Source organism: Halichoeres trimaculatus, unplaced genomic scaffold (assembly GCF_033239565.1).
Source record: "Halichoeres trimaculatus isolate MK-OKI-2021-1 unplaced genomic scaffold, fHalTri1.1 fHalTri1_scaffold_17, whole genome shotgun sequence".
NCBI classification, from domain to species: Eukaryota; Metazoa; Chordata; class Actinopteri; order Labriformes; family Labridae; genus Halichoeres; species Halichoeres trimaculatus.
In genome coordinates, this window is record NW_027437195.1 from 3,451,407 (window position 1) to 3,470,683 (window position 19,277).

The window sequence follows — 19,277 nt, forward strand, 5'->3', positions numbered from 1 at the left end:
AATATTGACTAAGAGCTGGGTCTGTGACCTTCTGACTCATTCTACCCCTGAGGACAAAGAGGAGAAGACTCGGATTAAGGGCCTAAATGTTTCCTGAACAGATGAGTCTTCAGACGTCTCTTAAAGTAGAAAGGGACTCTGTGAATCGTATAGTTAGGTAATATGTTCCACTATTTGGGAACAACAGAGGAGGAGAGTCCGGCTAGAGATTCAGAGCCGTGCTGGGCTGGGAGCACCAGGCGTCTAACCCCAAAGCAGTGCGGACAGGTCCCGGTGAGGGACAGCTAGCTTCAGGTTTTAGGTTGCTACACATTCTTGAGTTGTAGCCTGTGCTGGCTGCCATATTTGAGCTGCTGTACATTATTGTTTTGACTTTGTTTTACAAAGTCATTGCTTTGATCCACTGACAGTTTTTCCAAAACCATGCAGAGGTTTAGTAAAGCCTTGGGCACTACCACCAATAAAGCCAAATCACTGAAAAAAAAAGAAAATAAAGCTGTAGAGAAGCAAAAAGTTAGAGATCTGACAGACTGAGGTGAACCAGCTCAAATCACAGTTTAGAGGAAAAAATGTGACTGCTTCTAAAAGGGTCACTCAGAAAAGGCAAACGTGAAAAAATTCCACCTGAAGAGTCTAAACCTGCACCGGCAGAAAGAGCAGGAGCTGACACAGACCAACGAGAAGTTCAAGAGCAGATAAGATAATCTGGAGGTGAGACTCAGAAAGGAGCGAGAAAACAATACAGGACACACACACACACACACACACACACACACACACACACACACACACACACACACACACACACACACACACACAGATAGAGAGATAAATGAGGAAAGAGGAAGTAATTGGCACAGGTGAGTCACATTGATGAGGAAGTCACACTCTTCAGAAGGAACAAGCAGCGACTCAAACACCACCTCGGCTCATGTGAGACCTGTGAGACCTGAGCAGCTTGTTTCAGATTCTCAAAAAGCTTTTAGAAGTGACATAAAAATACAATTTCTATCTTATTTCTAAGAGCTTCGAAAAGAGTGGAAGTACAGGTAAGAAAAGAGGCTAAGCAAAATGAGAATATGATAAAAGAAGAAACAGTCAAACTGGGACCAAGGGAACAATGAATATGTACAGCAACACAAAATGAAAAAGGAGGTGAAGAGAAGGTGAGGCTGTGTTAGACAGAAGCTCCACTAGTAGGAGCACATATCCAAGGATGTCACTGAATTTAAAGATGATGTGAGGGAGATCTGTTTTAATAGGCTGCAGTGACACCTTCTGGCCTGGAGTCTCACACACACTGTCAAGAAGAAGTGACTCTAAACAGTCCATAATGTGTAAAGTTGGTAAATCCTGGTTGTCATCTACCAATCAGAGCTAACGTAACCTCACTCTTCATTTTATTGATAGACTCTCAAGTTTGAACAGACCACTGCAGAATAACTGCTGACTGTGGGCTGGAATCAACATTAGCACAAACAGTGTAGCTTGTGTGTTAGCCTTTAGCTCGTGCTCTATCACTTTCCTGTTTATCTTTCTTCTGCTCTTCTGTCCTTTTTCTGTCTGACAGCTAGGCTCCAGTGTCCACCATCACTACACGATTAATGTCTGTAGATGACTGACAGGACATAACCAGGATTCACTAACGTTACACATTACAGACATGACAGTGCACTGGGCTGCTATTAGTGCTACATATAGCCGGCTACTGCAAACAGTACAAACTTGCAACATTTGCTTGTTGTCATGTTTCAAACAACAGCTCTATGTAACTGTACTGATAAATACCTTACCTTGTTGCTTTGTATCCAGAAAAATGTATAGAACAAAAAAATTGTTTCAAACAAACATACACCTGGTTGATAGTCACATCTTGTTGAGTGCAGTCCAATTAAAACAGATCCTCCTCACAGCATCTGTAAAATATAACCCCCTGGCATCATTGATAATTCATTCTATGCTGAAATAAACATTGTACGAAAAAGTAATATAAGAACTGAAAAAAAGCTTTATAAGATTTGTTTTTTTTTTTCAAATTATTACAACACTGATGATGAGTAACAAAGGCATCAAGGTCTGATCGTAGCTGAAGAAATTTGTTTGCTCATTCAGACTTTCAGGGTCAGACTGTGGTTTCTAAAGCATAAAAACAGACTTTATTTAATTCTATTTCCAACCAAATGAACACAGTATTATAGCATGACAACAGTAAAAGAGGCTTCTAGAGTGCTGGGGCATCCTAAATGGGTGTACAGTAATATACTGAAAAGACCTTTCCCACTAAGTTAATATATTAATAGATTGTAATAGATTACAAATCAGTTTCAACATATAGCAAACATATCAGGAGGGGAAACAGAGTTTGGAAAAACTTTCTTTTAATACTTTTCCAGATTGGAGAGTGATCTTAAACACTAAAAGCTGTGGGTATAAACTCAGAGACTAATTTAAAAAGGATGGATTCAGCTGATTTTGCCACAAATATTGCATCATTTGTCACAGCTATCTGCTTCCTGTCACAGACCAGCAGCTCACTGAGCATAATGCTCTGGAAGTTTTGCAGCTCTGTGCAGTTTGTGTGTGTTTTACATCTGATTGCAGTGATGAGCTGTCTGCAGCCCAGCATTCTTTAGTGCAGAGCTACTTTGCTCTCATGCTGAGGGAGCCCAATTTTGCCAACATACAGCAAGTGATTGGCTGCATTGGTGAAGGGACTTTTTACAAGTCCATTGTCAAGTCAGATTTGTCAGATGTGGCGCAAGTTTCAGCTTCTTTAGCAGCTGGTCCCTCTCTTCTTTAGTTCCAGACTATGGCCAGACATATGGTATAAATGTGGAGATGAGGCTGAGAGACCCACAAACCAATTACAACCTTGATAATAACAATACATGTAGAGGTAAGGTGAAGTAGCAAGTTGAACTAAGGCCACACAAAAATGGCTCTTCAGCCAGGAGAACTAGAGAAGTACGATACTGCATGCCAAATTCATACACTCTAAAAGTAATGATGCTGGCAATAGCACTTTTTTTGTATTGCAATGGATCTAAGTTTTAAAGTGACATGGAGCGTTCAGATTTTACAACGAGCCCTTCTGTTGCTAAAACATCCCATCACTCAGTGACCCTCAGCCTTTGCCGATCATACAGGTTCCTAAAGATGGCTCCGGAAACAAAATGATCAGGCTAGATCTGTCAAACAGAGCTGGTTCCAGGGCTGGTACTGGTGCTGGTGCTAGAGCTGGTTCACATTTGGTTCAAGTGTGAACCGCTTAAGAACCTTTTTCTTCTCCACAAACAGGTGCCGGCCAGAGAGCTACGTCATCACGTTCTTCTGTTGTTTCGCTTACCCCAAACTCGTCTTTCAGAAAATGGCGCTCTTCTGTGTTTTTACTCTGCTTTGGTTAGTCAGTAATCCCACCCCCACCCCCATCGACATAAGCCCGTAGCCCCGACTTAACCTGGTTCTTTCTGCTTGCCCAGCAAAGAGTTGGTGTTGCCAAGCACCGGTTCTGAGTGCCAGCAACCGTGGGAAGTCTGTGGGAAACCAAAGAACTGGTGCTAAGTCTGGTTCTAGCTCCGAACCTGCCCTGGAATCAGAGAAAAGAAAACTCTTAGCCAAACAGTTATGTTTACTACACCATAAACAACAAACAATGACGTTTACAACCAGTGAACATTGCTATGGAAACGTCCTCCAATGATACATTGCACCTTTACCTTCAACAACTTCAGCGTCACCCTTCAGACCCAACTTTTTCATTGATGACTCCCAGCTCTGAAACTCTACACTGTGTTTACTCTCCTTTTACTCGCTGTCTGTCTCGGTTTCTCTTCATTTCTTCCTGATCTGTTTGGACCAAAATCTGATGATTTACTCTCATGTGATGCATGTTTGTCATTCTCCATCAGAAAATACTCTCAATACAATGGATGGTTACCTTCCTTATTTAAAACACGACAGTACTGATGCCCTGTACCTGGTTGTCGGGTATTGGTACTCAATGGTACCAATTATCTGTAATTTTGTGTGTGTTTCTATGGTAATTTTTTAAAAAATTGTTTAATAACAAACCTCACATTTTTTCAATTAAACATATTTATTTCTCAATATACAAACTTGCAATGTTGTGTTCATGTCCAGCATGGGAAATCACCCATACAAGTACCTATAAAAGTAACCATTCCTGCTTAATACCAATTCTTTCATGTAAAACAAAAAGTATATTCTCCCGCTTCTTCTTCTTTTTCAAAAACAACAACAACCGCACTCTTTTTCTTCTACTGTAAAAATAACCACCCCTCTCTTCTTCTTCTTCTTCACCTGGCTTCCAGGTAGATTTCAGGACCAGTGCCAAGGCTCTTACTGCCCAAAATCCACCGTGTACAAACATGGCCGTTCGTTATGTCTGCCTCTGTGAACAGGAGCTGCAGTAATATAAATATAAAAAGCCTCTTACTAACTTAGTAAAAAGAAAAGTTAAGTTTTAATGGAATTATTGTTCACTTATTTTAAGATACTTTAAAAAAATAATTATTTTATCTCATTTCCACTGTTTCTGTTTAGCCAAATGCAGACAATTTCTACACACTGCACCTTTAAATGAGAGGTCATATCTGGCCTTACTAAAAGCGTTTTAGATAGAGATGTTCAACTCTGCAGCACAGTTTTGAGCATATTTGACAATTTTCAAAAGCTTTGATAATTAGTCAGATACTTTTGACTCATTTGCAAACATGAAGCAGCAGAGATGTGAGATCCTGTGGAAAATCATGCCCTCAGAGCAGGTGATGACACGTTCCTTACAACTTGCTTCTGTTGTTCCTGTGAAGCATTGGCGCGTGTTTTCTCACTGCACCGAACGTGCTTCCTCTCCTCTGCACAATATCACATACAGGTTGAATTTCACTAAGTGTGTTGGCGTTTTTCATCTGCGCTGCAGTTTGTGTCTTGGCACAGCTTATCCCATCCTAGCGTATGAGAAGCACCTCTAAACTGTCAGAGAGTGAGCCAGGCGTTTGGACAGGTGCCTGAAGTGGCAGCATGCCGATTCCAGTCCCTCTGGGCCTCGCCGGCATTTGATATGCTGCATTAGGAGCCTCACAGTCTACTGTGCATTCACAGGCCAATCTTTGGGACCAGAAATGTCCTTCCTGTGTTCTGACAAGGCCCTCCTCAGGGCTGGTAAACAAGCCTGCTTGTTAGTGGAGCTATTGCGTGTTTTCTGTCGGAGATGTAGGAAACAAAAACTCCCTTATTCCACAGGCGAGGCCTTTCAGGAAGTACATGTGCCTTCAGCTGCTTCATTGTGCTCTAATTTATCAAATTCTTTATTTCTCTGTGGAAAAAGTTTAGCATTCAAACTTCCACAGAGTGTCTTTGCAGCTCTCTTTCTTATCAAACTGCAGTCTTCCTCCAAGTCCTCGGGGAATGCACCTAGTTAGTTAAGAACAACATGGAGATGTACTGCTGCTGCTTTCAAGGCAGAGAAAAATTTCTACTGTGCCCCAATTTAAAGTGCCATGAATAATGGATACGTTTATCACGAAACTGGAAAGAGGAGGAGGGTTGCATTTTGTTACACACGGTATATATCCCAATTATTTAATGTATGACGACTTAACAGCTCCTCTAGGGGTACTTTGAGGAAACAAGTTTTATTTGCTGCGTCGATTAGGTAATCCCATTCTCCGTTTTTAGAAAGCATTGGAAAAGAAAACAGCCTCTACCCACAGAGGCATTTAAAGACTTTTGAAGAACTAATCTAAATCCATACTAATAACACCAAAACCACATAGAAAAAAGTCCCTGGGTTTGCATCTTCAGTTGTTTTACATATAGTATGCTTCCCCAAAGATTCAACAATCAGTGATGTCACAAAGTGAGGTAATCCCATGTCCCTCCCATATGATTCTCACACAACTCTGCAAACAAAGCGTTAAGAGGCATCCTGCATGCTCACTCCTGGGACTATGACACACTTAAGCCTTGTTAAAGCCTGGTTAGACCCGAAATGCACAGAAGTGCTGAGCCTGAAAAGTTATAAAAAATGTAATAAACCCCAGACTTGTTAGATTTAGGGTTTATTACATTTTTTTAAATTACATTTTGGGTAGTTGTTGCATTTTTAACTCTAACAAGCCTCACAATTTGAAACTTTTCCCACGAAATAACTCAAATAAACTGACTTCTGTAAATTAACCGCTGTGCTGGCACAAAATGTAACACTAATACAAAGAATTACTGATGACTGACATACAAAGGTGCCATAGCTGGCACGTGAGGCTATTTATGTTGGCATGCAGAAAATTGCATTTAGGCAGAAGAAAAATTAAATAAATGAATAAATAAAAAAATAGATAATGAAAATATTGTGTTTTATTTTATTGAACACTTCACAAGAAATAAAGCACAGTAGAAATGTTCTTACATTAAAATTTATCGAATAATATTAAATAACAAGTTTAATCATGATGATACAAGTGCACAAATGTGTTTTTTTTTTTTTTTTTAGACCATACATGAAAACAGTGTGAGCAAAGTATGCCAAACAGAGAAACACATTCAAAAACTTTTTGTACTGTTAAAAACCAGGCATTGGGAGTTAAAGCATTATCACTGCATAGCTAAGGAAGTAGGAATTGTCTGGAGTCATGGAAAAGGTTTCCTACCCCTGCTCTATGTTGTGATCATAGGATGTCATGGATGTCATCTTGCTCAGCTTTAAGTGAGGTCGCCACAAAATATGCTCCCCCTGGTGGCTGGCTGCAGTATAGGTAAAAAAAAAAAAAAAAAAAAAAAAAAAATCCATCTCCCCAGTCATTCCAGATGGGCTGTGGTCAAACCTTAAAAATAAATACACCTCGTCGCAATCTTTCTCACATCCGATTGTTGTGGTGATTTGAAGATGTCATTTAGCTGCCTTGTATTCAAGTTTTGTTTTCATTGGTTTTAAGAGGTTTAAAACAAGGCTGCATCACGTGTAACGATGATTGGCAGCCAACGTTCTTGTGCATTTTTTGGGGGGATTGTAAAATATGTCGGGAGGTAAAGTCAAGAAGTGATTTGACTCTTGAAAGAAAAAACCAATTTCTATTTTTGTCACCCCCCTTACTCAGATTCCCCCTCATAGTGTCTACTACTCAGACTCTGGCTGCCATACAGTCTATGGTTGTGATCCAGCTGCTGTAGGTTGCAACAGACATGCAACAATCCTATTGTTGCTGGATGCCAGAGTCGTGATGCATAGGGCAGGTTAAGCAGCACAGAAACTACCTCAAATTGCCTTAAACATGAATGAGGAGAGCCGGTGTGATGCACGCAGCCAACACGCAATAGAGCAGAGCCGGACCATAGACGCAGCTGATGAATTTTAGCTGTCATGAAGTTTTAATATAACCACAAAATAAAATCTCTTGATTTATGTAAAACTTCATGTCCCTAAGAAATACAGATTCTGCAGTCGAAACATTTATTTATTTCATTTTTTTTTTAATTTTTTTTTTTCAGTACATGACATTTATCAAAACAAAGGCACAAAAAAACCCCATTTCTTTCAGTTTCTTGACTTGTTTCACAGTGTTTGTTTCAGGCACAAAAAGAATCTCACCAAAACAAACAAATAAATGAAACAGAATCTCTTCAGAGAGCAGTAACAAGCCTCACCACACACTGGAACATGTGGGAGAATATTTTTCAGGACAGCAGCAAACTGTTTGGGAACATCACATCGTTTTCTTCTTTCTAAACGCATCTTTTATTTCTGTGAAGCTGTGATGAAATAATCACCCTCCCTCATTCTCAGGTTTCAATTATCAACAACTTTAGAGATAATGAGGCCCACACTCACACACACACTCACACTCACACACACCCTGTTGTCATAAACAGATTCTCACTGGATTGTTTTACCTCAGAAAGATCTCAAAATCTTCACGTTGATGTTTGATTGTTAAATTTTCTGTGAGGGTTTCTAAGGTTTTCCTGTTTTTATAAAACGACCATCTCGTTACCTTTTCCCCACTTTTCAAAACAAACCCAGACGAGTCACTGACAGGAGGGAATTTCATCACAGCTTAGAGTTCTCCTGGAGCTGAAGAACATGCAGTAAAACTTTAAAACTGTATTACAGAGATGCTGTGGAGGAAAAGGTGCTGTTTTTTTTTTCTTTAACGGTCTGTAATCCATGAGATAAAGCGGTAAAGCCCCTGAAGCGAGTGCGGATGAGTCCTCCAGATGGGGAAATAAGAGGAGGCCAGAGGACAATGCTTGAAGAGAGGAGAAAAATGAATTCAGTCCATTTCACAAGGTGCTGTTTATTGGCAATTATAGTCAAGTGCTGCAGAGCGTCGGCGCGTGGAAGTGAGAGTGACACTGCTTCACTCCAACACAGTGGAGAATAAACACGGCAGAGGTGAATGTGAGGGCTGTTCAATCACAACAGTTATCCTACATTTTCAGACGTACAGTCGTCGTAGCCTCAGAGCAAATTCCTGCACAATTTGTTTTTCTTCCTTTGTTTTCTGGTGAGCGCACCTACGCAGTAATATTTGATGTTCATACCACAAAATCACATCAGAAGAAGTTACTGCTACTTCTATTGATCCAGTCTGGAGAGAGTCAGCTCTGCTTGGAGTGGAAGATTAAATTCATCCCAGAGAGCACAGAGAGTGAAACCCTGTGCAAACGAAGAACCAGAGGCTCTGGATACTGACTGGGAGAAGGTGCAGCATCAGGATCAGGTGGTGGAAGTGGTGAGGAAGATGCAATTCAAACAAAATCAGACATTGGTATGAACTCAAATAATCCACACATGAAAAGAAATCACAATGTCCAGGTCCATAAATAATGATTATGTGGAATTAAGTACAATAACAGGAAAAAAGTATTGAACACGCTAACTGAGACTCATCTAATACTTAGTGGAGAAGCCTTTGTTTGCAATGACAGCTTCCAGAAGCTTCTTGTATGTTTGAACTAATGGCCCACACTGCTCAGGTGTGATTTTGGCCCATTCCTCTGCACAGATTGTCTTTAAATCTGGAATATTCTTTGGTGCCCTCGGGTGAACCCTATTCTTTACTTCTTTCCACAAATGTTCAGTTGGATTTAAGTCAGGTGATTGACTAGGCCGTTCTAACAGATTGATTTTCTTTTTTTGAAACCATTTGAGAGTCAACTTTGCTGAGTGCTTTGAATGGTTGTCCTGCTGGAAGGTCCAGCCACGTCTCATCTTCATCATCCTGGTGGATGGCAGCAGATTCAGATCAAGAATTTCCCCATACATGGCTCCATTCATTGCTCCGTCAATTATATGAAGTTTTCCAACACCATGAGATGAGAAACAACCCCATGCAATGATGCTTCCACCTCCATACTTCACTGTTGGTGTAGTGTTTTTTGGGTGATGTGCAGAGCCATTTCTCCTCCAAACATGGTATATAGTATGACAGCCCAAAAGTTCAGTTTTGGTCTCATCTGACCTGACAACATTCTCCCAGTATTCTACAGGCTTGTCAAGATGCTGTTTAGCAAACTTTAAACCAGCTTCAACATGCCTTTTCTTGAGGAATGGAGTCTTGCGGGCTGAGCGTCTATAGAGGCCATGGTGGTGGAGTGCATTGCCTGTTGTTTTCTCTTTAACAATTGTACCTGCTGCCTCCAGGTCTTTCTGGAGCACTTTCAGGGTGGTCCTTGGCTCGTTGAGTACCCTTCTGACTATCTTTCTGACTCCCTGGTCAGAAATCTTGCAGGGAGCTCCTGTGCATGGCCTGTTGATGGTAAGGTGGTGCTTCTTCCACTTGTAAATAATAGCCCCAACAGTTCTGACTGGAATATTCAGGTGCTTTGATATAAGTCTGCAAGCAGTTCCATTCTGATGCTGAACAACAATCAGGTAGTGAATGTCTTCAGAGAGCTCTTTGTCTTTACCCATCATGAGGTGTGTGGTATTTAACTGCTTAGTGAAAAAAACTACCTTTTTTATAGGACCATCAATTTGCTCTAGCCCAGCTGATGTTGGTTTGTACTAATTGGGAGTTCAAGTAATACTTACTGACAGATTTCAGGTGGTATGGTGCATTTATTTGCCAAAGTATACAGCCTTTCCATGGTGTGTTCAATACTTTTTTCCTGTGTTATCGTACTTAATACCATAAAATCATTATTTATGGACCTGAACGTAGTGATTTCTTTTCATGTGTGGATTATTTGAGTTAATACCAACGTCTGGTAGAAATTTTGTTTGAATTGCAGCTTTGGAAATAAATGTGATGAGAAAAAAGTTGATGCTTTCAATACTTACCCCCACTGTATCTGACACCTGAAAAACAGCATTTAGTGTCAAAAACAGCCTTGACACACTTTTGGCAAGGCTTTACCGAGGAAAGGAAGCTCTGGGGCAGTTTACGGTGGATGTTAATGTCTGATGTCTAAACTGATCAATGCATTTGCTGTCACACAAAAGATGAATGAGACGTATTCACCATCCATTTGGGAGCTTTGCAAAATACAAACATTCAACTCTGTGTAATTTCAGTTTATACACTTGATCAAAATTTTAAGACCAGTTGAAAAATTGCAAGAATTTATATTTTGAACTGCTAAATCTTACAAAGGATCAAAGTAGAGCTTCAAAATGCAAAAAGAAGACATGAGAGAGAGAATAATAATTGTAATAATTGAGTGAGACATTTAAAGCATACAACAATTAAAGTGAAACAGTCTGTCAGCTGATCAAAATATTTAAGAATTCATGGAGGATCATCCACTGTCTGGACCTGATGTCCATTTCTGTAAACGTCCCTCTCCATCCATCCCCAAATGTTGTCAGAGTGATTTAGATCAGGGGAACATCAGGATGGTCCAAAGAGTGAGCTGATTCCTCTGGAAGAAGTCCAGAAACCCAGTCATTCCCACACAGACCAGGGCCCTCAGTCATGAAGGAGGCCCCCTGCAACATCTCCACAGAGCCAGCCGCCGTTTGACGCCCCTGACCAACCTGAAGCTCCATTGGTCCATTGAAGGAAAAAGCCCCAGATCATGATGGCGCCCCCTCCACTGTGCCGCCGTGAAAACATCTCCAGTGGGATCTCCTGGTCATGTCAGTAACGTTGAAGCCATCAGGACGTCAAGGTTCAGTTTTTTCTCCTCAGAGAATCAAACTTTCTTCACCTTTCAGTGTCCCATGTTTGCTGCTCTCTGGAAAAGTCCAAACAGTGAGTTTGTAGCGTTGAAGGAGATGAGGTCTTTGAAGACAAGTTTTGTTCTTAAAGCTCTTCCCTCACAGATGGCATCTGATGGTTATTGGGCTGCAGTCGGCTTCAAATTCAGCTTTAATCTGGGTCGAGGATCGTCCTTTGTTTTGATGGACAGCCAATCAGATCTTCTAGCTCCAGACTGGTAAAATGTTCTGGACTTTTTTGCTCTATAACCCTCAGGATCTTTGAAGAAATCAAAAATGTCTGTCTTACTGTGTCGAACCTCAGCAGAGATGGCATGTTGTGAGAGGCCTTTCTGATGCAGCACAACAATTCGACCACGTTCAAAGAGAGAACGATTTTGAGCCTTTCTCATCAGGAGGTCATGACAGAGAGAATACCTGACAGGAAATCACACTGAATACACTTACAAAGCTTTCAGAAAAGGCTAACTTTTTATTACACAACAACTACAATTGAATTCAAATTATGACCAAATAAGGAAACCTAAGAAGTTAAGTCCTGAAGGTCACGAACAGTGCAGGTGATCTGTCCTTTAACACCAGTCCCTTGCTGTATGTGGCACGAAGCCACAGTCCTCCTCTGGACCACTTCCAGACTCTGACATGTCCCCTTTGAGGCAGCAGATTACGAGAGCACGCCCACAGTGTTGTCCTCAGACATTTCTATTCTCTCAGATGGCTGCACTGCACCATCAGCTGAACGGCTTTAAATCAAACCACTTCCTTTTACTTTCTTCCACAGCTCTCAGGGAGGATATAATGGCATTAAACTGCTTCATGATCTCCTCTCATATATCATCTTTTTGTGTGGCCATAATGCCACTGCTGCTGTATTCCCCGGCTGCTCAGAGTATTGTCTCACTTAGCTCCTTCTCTTTCACTTTCTTACAGCTCCACTTTGGTCCAGGGAGTCCTGGAGTTTTGGAGGCCGTGTTATTGTGTTAATTTATGTTAGCTGTGTTTGCATTTATTTACAGGGGATTGAGATTTTTTAACATATGCGTATGTGTGTGTGTGTGCGTGTCTATAAGACTCTTGCATAATCAAGCGTTGTATACCAGTTTTAGCAGCCTGAATATTTCATATGTGCAAATATGCAAACAGAATCATGAATTTTTAATGATGATGATGATACACAATGTGACTCTTTCCCCCCATGTTGTGCTATTCTTGAATCTGCTAAAGATGGAGTATCACCTGCAATGCTTCCATTTGGAGTTCATCCATTTACAGATTCTGCAACATGCATCAGTCACGTGGCTGTCACTCACAGATGAGGACAAGCAGAGATGTGTGAAAAAGCACTTGTGTGTCATTGCATGCGGAGAGGCCTTCTGTCCCTCAGTGGTTAGGACTGCTCAGTGCAGACCTCCAAGAGATACTGTAGATAATGTCTTACCAAATACCAGGTGAGGCATCTCACCCATCAGATGGTCTCTTTCTTACATTTCAGTGACTCAGTGAGATTGGCTGGTGATTCAACTTTGTAATTTAAGTAAAGAGGAAAGTTAAAGCAGACATAACTTTGCAATTTCTAGTCATCAGCTTCAGATAATTGAAAACACTCTTAATGAAAATGGCTTGTAGCTCAGTACTTTGTGACTATTGGAGTAAACACAGCATGAGACTTCCAATCCTGGCCCTCTGACTTAGTCACTGCTCATAACAATGTTTATCAAGCAACAAAATTAACATGATAAAGCATTCTACTCTGCTGATATTTAATTACACCTAAAATTAAGTTCAGGTAACAGGACCAGAAGTTTCTTTATTTTTGCAGGTGTTTGCTCATGACCAAAGTGTTACACAACTAAAAACTGTGAGGAACTTTAGTTTTACTGACTGTAAACTTAAAGGGGCTTGAGGAGTTTAAAAGTGAGTCTCCCTTCTAGATTCATACCTGATCCTAATGCACACTTTAAAATGAGATTATCAGATTATCATCACTTCTTAGCTTCCTGATTGGGTCGAGCAGGACCAGACTAATTTGTGTCCAAGTCTCCATGACAACGCCATGCCGACTGAGGAAGTTTAGTAGTTAGAAGATAGATCTGTGTTTTTTTCTGCTGGAAACGATTACTGTGATTAATTATGTAGTAATTGTAGTAGTCTGAGGGAAAAAGGACACACGCAGAAGAAAGAAAAACAGTTCCTTTAAGCAGTACGTCTTAAGTCTTTGCTGATCTTTTTAGGCCTTGCTGCATTAAAACATCCATTGTGGTGAAGCTAGATTAACATTTTATTTTTTATTTTATTTTATTTCAACAATTATTGTGTCAAATAAAAGACAGTCCTGACAATGACAAATTTGTTTCTAACAAAAAAACAAAAAAAAAAAAAACAGTTTATTTGAAAAATCTAACATTCTTTCCAAAAAATGTAATCCGTAGTCTAATCTAATAAAAAAAAATTGATCAAGACAAGCTGTTGTTTATAACAGCATAGTGCCATATCATAGTGCAACTCAAATCACTGTGGGAGGGAGAAATAATTCAGTGTTATCAAATTAAGTTATTTTTTCAAAACAATTTTAATTTTTGCAAATTATTGTCACAAAATTCAAAATTGTTTAAAATGTTGGCATATTTTTGAAGTTTCAAAATTTATCAAAATATTGGCTTTCTTTCCTTTTTTAAAAGAAATACACATTGCTTAAAATGTTGGCAAACTTTTAAAATATGAAAAAAACAAAAAAACAAAGAAATAATAATAATAATAATAATAATAATAATAATAATAATAATAATAATAATAACAACAATAATAATCTTTGCAAGTTTTTGAAACTTTAAAACATTGGGAATTTTTTGGCAAATTTATTAAAAAACAAAAACCTCCGATATCACATGAACAATTTCATAAATTTAAACATCATCTCATTTAGATAACTATTCCCTCGATTTTAACTATTTATGGAATTTTATACACTTTATAGTCTTCTATAGTAAAGGTTGCAGACTCCTGGTCTAGTCTGTGGAAATACTTAGGCCTGAGGACTGTCCACAAATAAACGTGCAATACCTTAAACAGTTACTGCAACTAAACTGGACAGTGGTAATTCTGTCACAACGGCCGGGATGAACTAGATTTTGACACTAACTACATTTTTTAAAGCACCTCTGCATATTTCTAAAAGCCAAACAGTGATATCCTTCATGTTTAACAAGAAATCAACAAAGTGTTTGAGGAAAAATGACTGAGGCTGTTTCTTATTCCTTACGTCTGGTTTGCTCTTGTTTAGAGACATCACTTTTAAATCTGTCCCGTATTGATGCACTCTAACATCTACTGACTATACCTTTAAACGTAGCTTATGATGTGGTAAACATTTTAACATCATTAGTTGTACCCATTCATACTGTGTGGTGCATGAATTTAGGGAAAGCCATTAAAGGCATTTCACCAAGAGTTCATTCATGGTCTTTATGAAGGCAATATAATCATCCATCCTTTTGGGACTTATTAAAACACATGTAATAATGAATAAATAAGATTATGGAACTCCATCTGGAAGAATTTGAGAGATCTGTCACTCACCATCCAGGTCCAGTGTCAGAAAAAGTAACCATAAGTCCTGCAGGAACACGTGTGAGTGCACACGCTTTTGTTTTAGACGTAGTGTTTTCCCATTAATCTGCTCACTGAGGCCTACATTATGGAGATTTGTGGTAATTTTTTATTTAGAAGAAAACACAACAAATCCATACAAATGAATGTAAGTCACTGAGGCACTTAAAGCAAATAGGAAGAGCTGCCAATATAACTGTGAATTCTAATTCCTAAATCTATCCCGCTGAGTTATTATCAGCATTATGCATGTACAGGGAGAGTCCTCTGGGATTTATTAGCATAATAAAATTACATTTAGAGCTGTCACCTGAGACTTTATTTACCACATTAATTTGCTGTTTTCTTTTCCTCATTTACTTCTGCAGAGCTGGGACATTTTCTGCTCTCGTACTCCATATGGCCTTTTCTGCTGACATCACTCCTCTGACGTCTGGATGAGCAACAACTACAGCGTGTCAATGATTTCCCTCCACCTCATTGGTATGCAGGACCTTTGCTAGTAGGGACGGCCATCTGTTTTAGCTAAATAATGATGACAAATAGGTTTGGAGAAATAATAAATGGAGTGAATTCACAGGCTAAGATATGTAGATACGTCTTTAGCCGAAGCATGGAACACTCGTGGGAGTCGTTTCTTATCTCGCTGGCAGCTACGTATCACTGAACAGTCACAGCAATCTGCTGAAGGCAGATATGAGCCCCTTCTTTTTTAAGTGCAACAGGCATGACACGCTCACACTGTATCAATACGGATGACTCATCACGGCTCTGGCATGTGATTGGCTGTTCCGTCTTTGATGGCAGGCCTTGGGCTCTTTGTTTATTCACGGTGGGTTAGCTTGAATCGAAATCAAAAGACTCATCCACAGATCTGTCGAGTCCCATTATCGTTTCTCTTTGTGATGATTAGAAGTAGAGCAGAGAAAAGAAGACAACTAATTGAGCACAAATACAAATCCTATGAGTCAGCCCAGTCACTTCTTGTGTTTGATTAAACATGAATCTCAAGATGAGAAGTTTGTTATATGATTTGTTCTGGTAGGTAAACTTTATCCATGACTTAGCAAACTTATCTGCAGAGAGGAAGTCGTTTTAATATCTTTTAACTTTAAAAAAAAAAGTTTAAATGAGGCAGTGACAGTCAATGTTTTTTCTTTTTGGCTGTTTTGGGCCAGTGGAGAGTTCTGTAGAGAGTTCTGTGAGATTCAGGACACCTCACACCTGGATTGTTTTGAAAAGTTGTTCTAAAGAAGAGGGGGGATTCTCCTGTTGATGTACATGAGAGGTGAAAAAAACTTTTTTTCTTCTTTTCTTTTACTGAAATAAAAATCAAAAACAAGGTGTGACAAAGATTAGAACTAATCAGAACTGTATTTTAATTTTAGAAAACTTACTGTAAACTAAGATTATTGGGACATCCCTTTCAGGCTGGTACACATCACAGAATTCTCCAAACCTTCACACATTTAGAGAGGACACACTTGATGATAACAAAAAAGACAGATCACACAGATCTCTCTATTATGATCTTATAGGGCTCGAATTTCGTGGCGCAGCGCAGGGGGCGCAAGCCTGGTAGACAATTTGGTAGACCGTCTGCTCAGAGATGGGTGTGTTGGCGCGCCAGGGGGGATTTACGGCTCATCAGGGGGAGGTGTCAGCAGATTCATGTTGGCGCAGTGACAATTTCGTGCCAAAAAAGTGCGCTGAAAGCTCGCCAGCTCCAACCTGCTCTATCCTCTGAGCGCACCCTCCACAGCTGTAATTTGGTGACAGGCGCACATGTGCGCACATGTCATCAAAGCCTCAGAGGCAGGTTTCCAGAGTGTCAGGCACATTTCATTGCAATAAACAATCACAGTAATCACTATGTAATGTAACTGTCTGAACCAGCATATACATTCATATCTATATTAACTGTCCCGTCACATCTGATGTCAGATTAAAGCTGTTTGTCATAATGGAAAGTTAACCTGACGGCAGCTGGAAGTTTGATGCACATCTTACAATTAAACAATAAACAGCCTTAACATCTGATACTGAGTATATATCTGGCTTCTCTCATTTCATTTAATTCAAAGAAAAGAGGGAGAGAAAAGACAAAGAAAAGAGACACAAAATAACTGTTTGTCACTCAGGATTTACCCGTGATTTCCCATATTCCTCTGTTTTAGTCTTTATTTTTAACGTGATCTAAAAAGATGGAGTACATTGTTGTAAGGAGGATGAGGTGGAGACACTGGGAGAGTAAACAGTATATCACCAAAGGTTCTGCTTGGCGATGACAAACCAGGAGTGCAGGTGGATCAAAAGTATTCTGAATGGATAAGCCAGCTGTGTAACTGTCTCTTCATTTTTTACTCCGGACAAAGACAAAGGAACAGATTAAATCTGTCCCGGGAGCTGGCCCACACGGTGACGCGCTTCGTGTCCTCCAATGCGCCCTGCTGTCCATTCTCCTGCTGCAGGGACAGCGGCTCTGACCGTCTCCTCAACCGGGTCTTTCTAGACACTGTTTGCTGGTGCTGGGGATCAGACCAATCAGATGCTGCGCCTCGGCTGCAGGGCATTTAAAGGCAAGGAGAGGCGCTCATTTGATTGGTGAAAACAGCGCTCGGCTGTGTTAAACCCACTCACGCTTTTCTCCTCCCTCTCTGCCATTTGCGCGGAGGGAGGCGTGGACACGCTCCTCTGCGCCTTGACTGTGCCTCTCTTGGCACTGCAGGAAATTTGCAAAGTGCGCTGGTCACGCCCTGTCCGCGCAGCGAAGGCCGGCGCAGGGCAGGTGCGCCTGCGCTTGTGCCTGGTCTACGAAATTAGAGCCCATAGTGTTTGGTGTGCATTCCAAATCTTGAACAAAAAGAATCGTTTCAATCCAATCTGCATTTAATTCCTAAACAAACACGTGCCTCTAAAAGTATAACAGGTGGTCACAACTGGCTTTTAATTGGACTTGGTAAGTTAATAAATAAATCAGAGTGACTGGCATTAATCTATTTTAGTGCACATTCATGTATTGGTATGTCTGTTGTTGTATGAATGAGTATAAGGTAACATATCGACGGGTAAAGCTAAAAAATGAGAAAATGAAAAATGAAAGATGGATGAGTAAATGTTATCAATGTTTATTTAATTATTTATTCACTTATTTGTTAACTTGTTTAATTAGCTTGTTAATTTATTATGCATTGAGAATCTAAGTTTGGCCTTATGTTTATGCAGGCCATGTTTTGAGTTACCTTTTCCTTCTGATGTGGAGTGAACAACAAACCACGACATTAGAATCTGAAACAATGACCACGCCAGATAAGCTTTTCTTTTGAAAAAGACTATTTTCTAGCTTTTTGGACTATCGTATCTCTGGAGGAGACAACAAAACTTTTTTTTTTTTTTTTTTTTTTTTTAAGCATTATGGACTTTAATTCCTGTAGACAATCAGAACTATGGATCAAATGAGAAAACGAATCTTAATTTTGAGTTTTTGTTGATTACTGGGTTGGAAAAGTGAAGTGAACTCACCAAAGAACAAAACGTTTTGGAAATGTTTTTGTTTCTCATTCATTTTCTTTTTATTTCATTTTTCTTTATATAAAAATACAGACTATATTTTTTGAAAACCCCATTTACTGTCTCTTATACCTTATTATGTATTGCCACCTCATTTATTTTCCTCTTTTTGAGTTCAGATCTTGTGATTTCATCAACTTTCTCTTCTTGTGTTATCCTTATTTTTTATGTTAAAAGTAAACCTTAAAGGTAAAAATATGTTACATTTGTTATTGATAACTGTGCACATATTGATTTGTTAGTACATGAAGTTGGAATATGGTGGATGGTGGTGTAAAGGTTACTTATTATTTCTTGCTTCAAGGTCTTTTTAGGCACCCTAACTACTAGCTTTGATGCAAAATGAAAAAGAAGCACATTGTTATGTATGGAGATGTGTACAAACCTGGTTAATTTAAACCTTTAACCCCATCCTGTGTGGAGACAGCAGCCCGCTTTGAGCTCAGGTGTTAAACATTCAAATGTCATACCATAGAAATCCACCTGCAGGAAAATAAGAGCGCTCTGAGCAGATTAAAGATTGAGACAGATAAGCAGCAGCAACTCTGACCTCAGCCGTCCTGATAATGCCTGAATTGTTTTGGAGCCCAGGTGTGCAAGTGCCGCTGATGATTACCTCAACAGCCTTAATGTCAAGCCATCCTCCCCACGCCAGCCACTCCAATCACCCAGCTTTCACTCTCAAGGAGCGGAGGGATGGTCTGCAAGATCAGGGCTAACAGCAAACTCCTCCAACAGGAGAGCAGCCTTCAGAGTGAGTGCAGGTTTCCTGGATGACTAAGCTGCTGCCAAAATCAGTGCCCCATGTTGGGTGCCAACTGGGAGTTGCGAAGAAACCTTGGCTGGCTCGTAAGTCCCGTCTCTGGAGAAGGAGTGAAGGTAGATCCAAACTGCGGGGTGCTGATGTGTCTCCAGTCCTGCT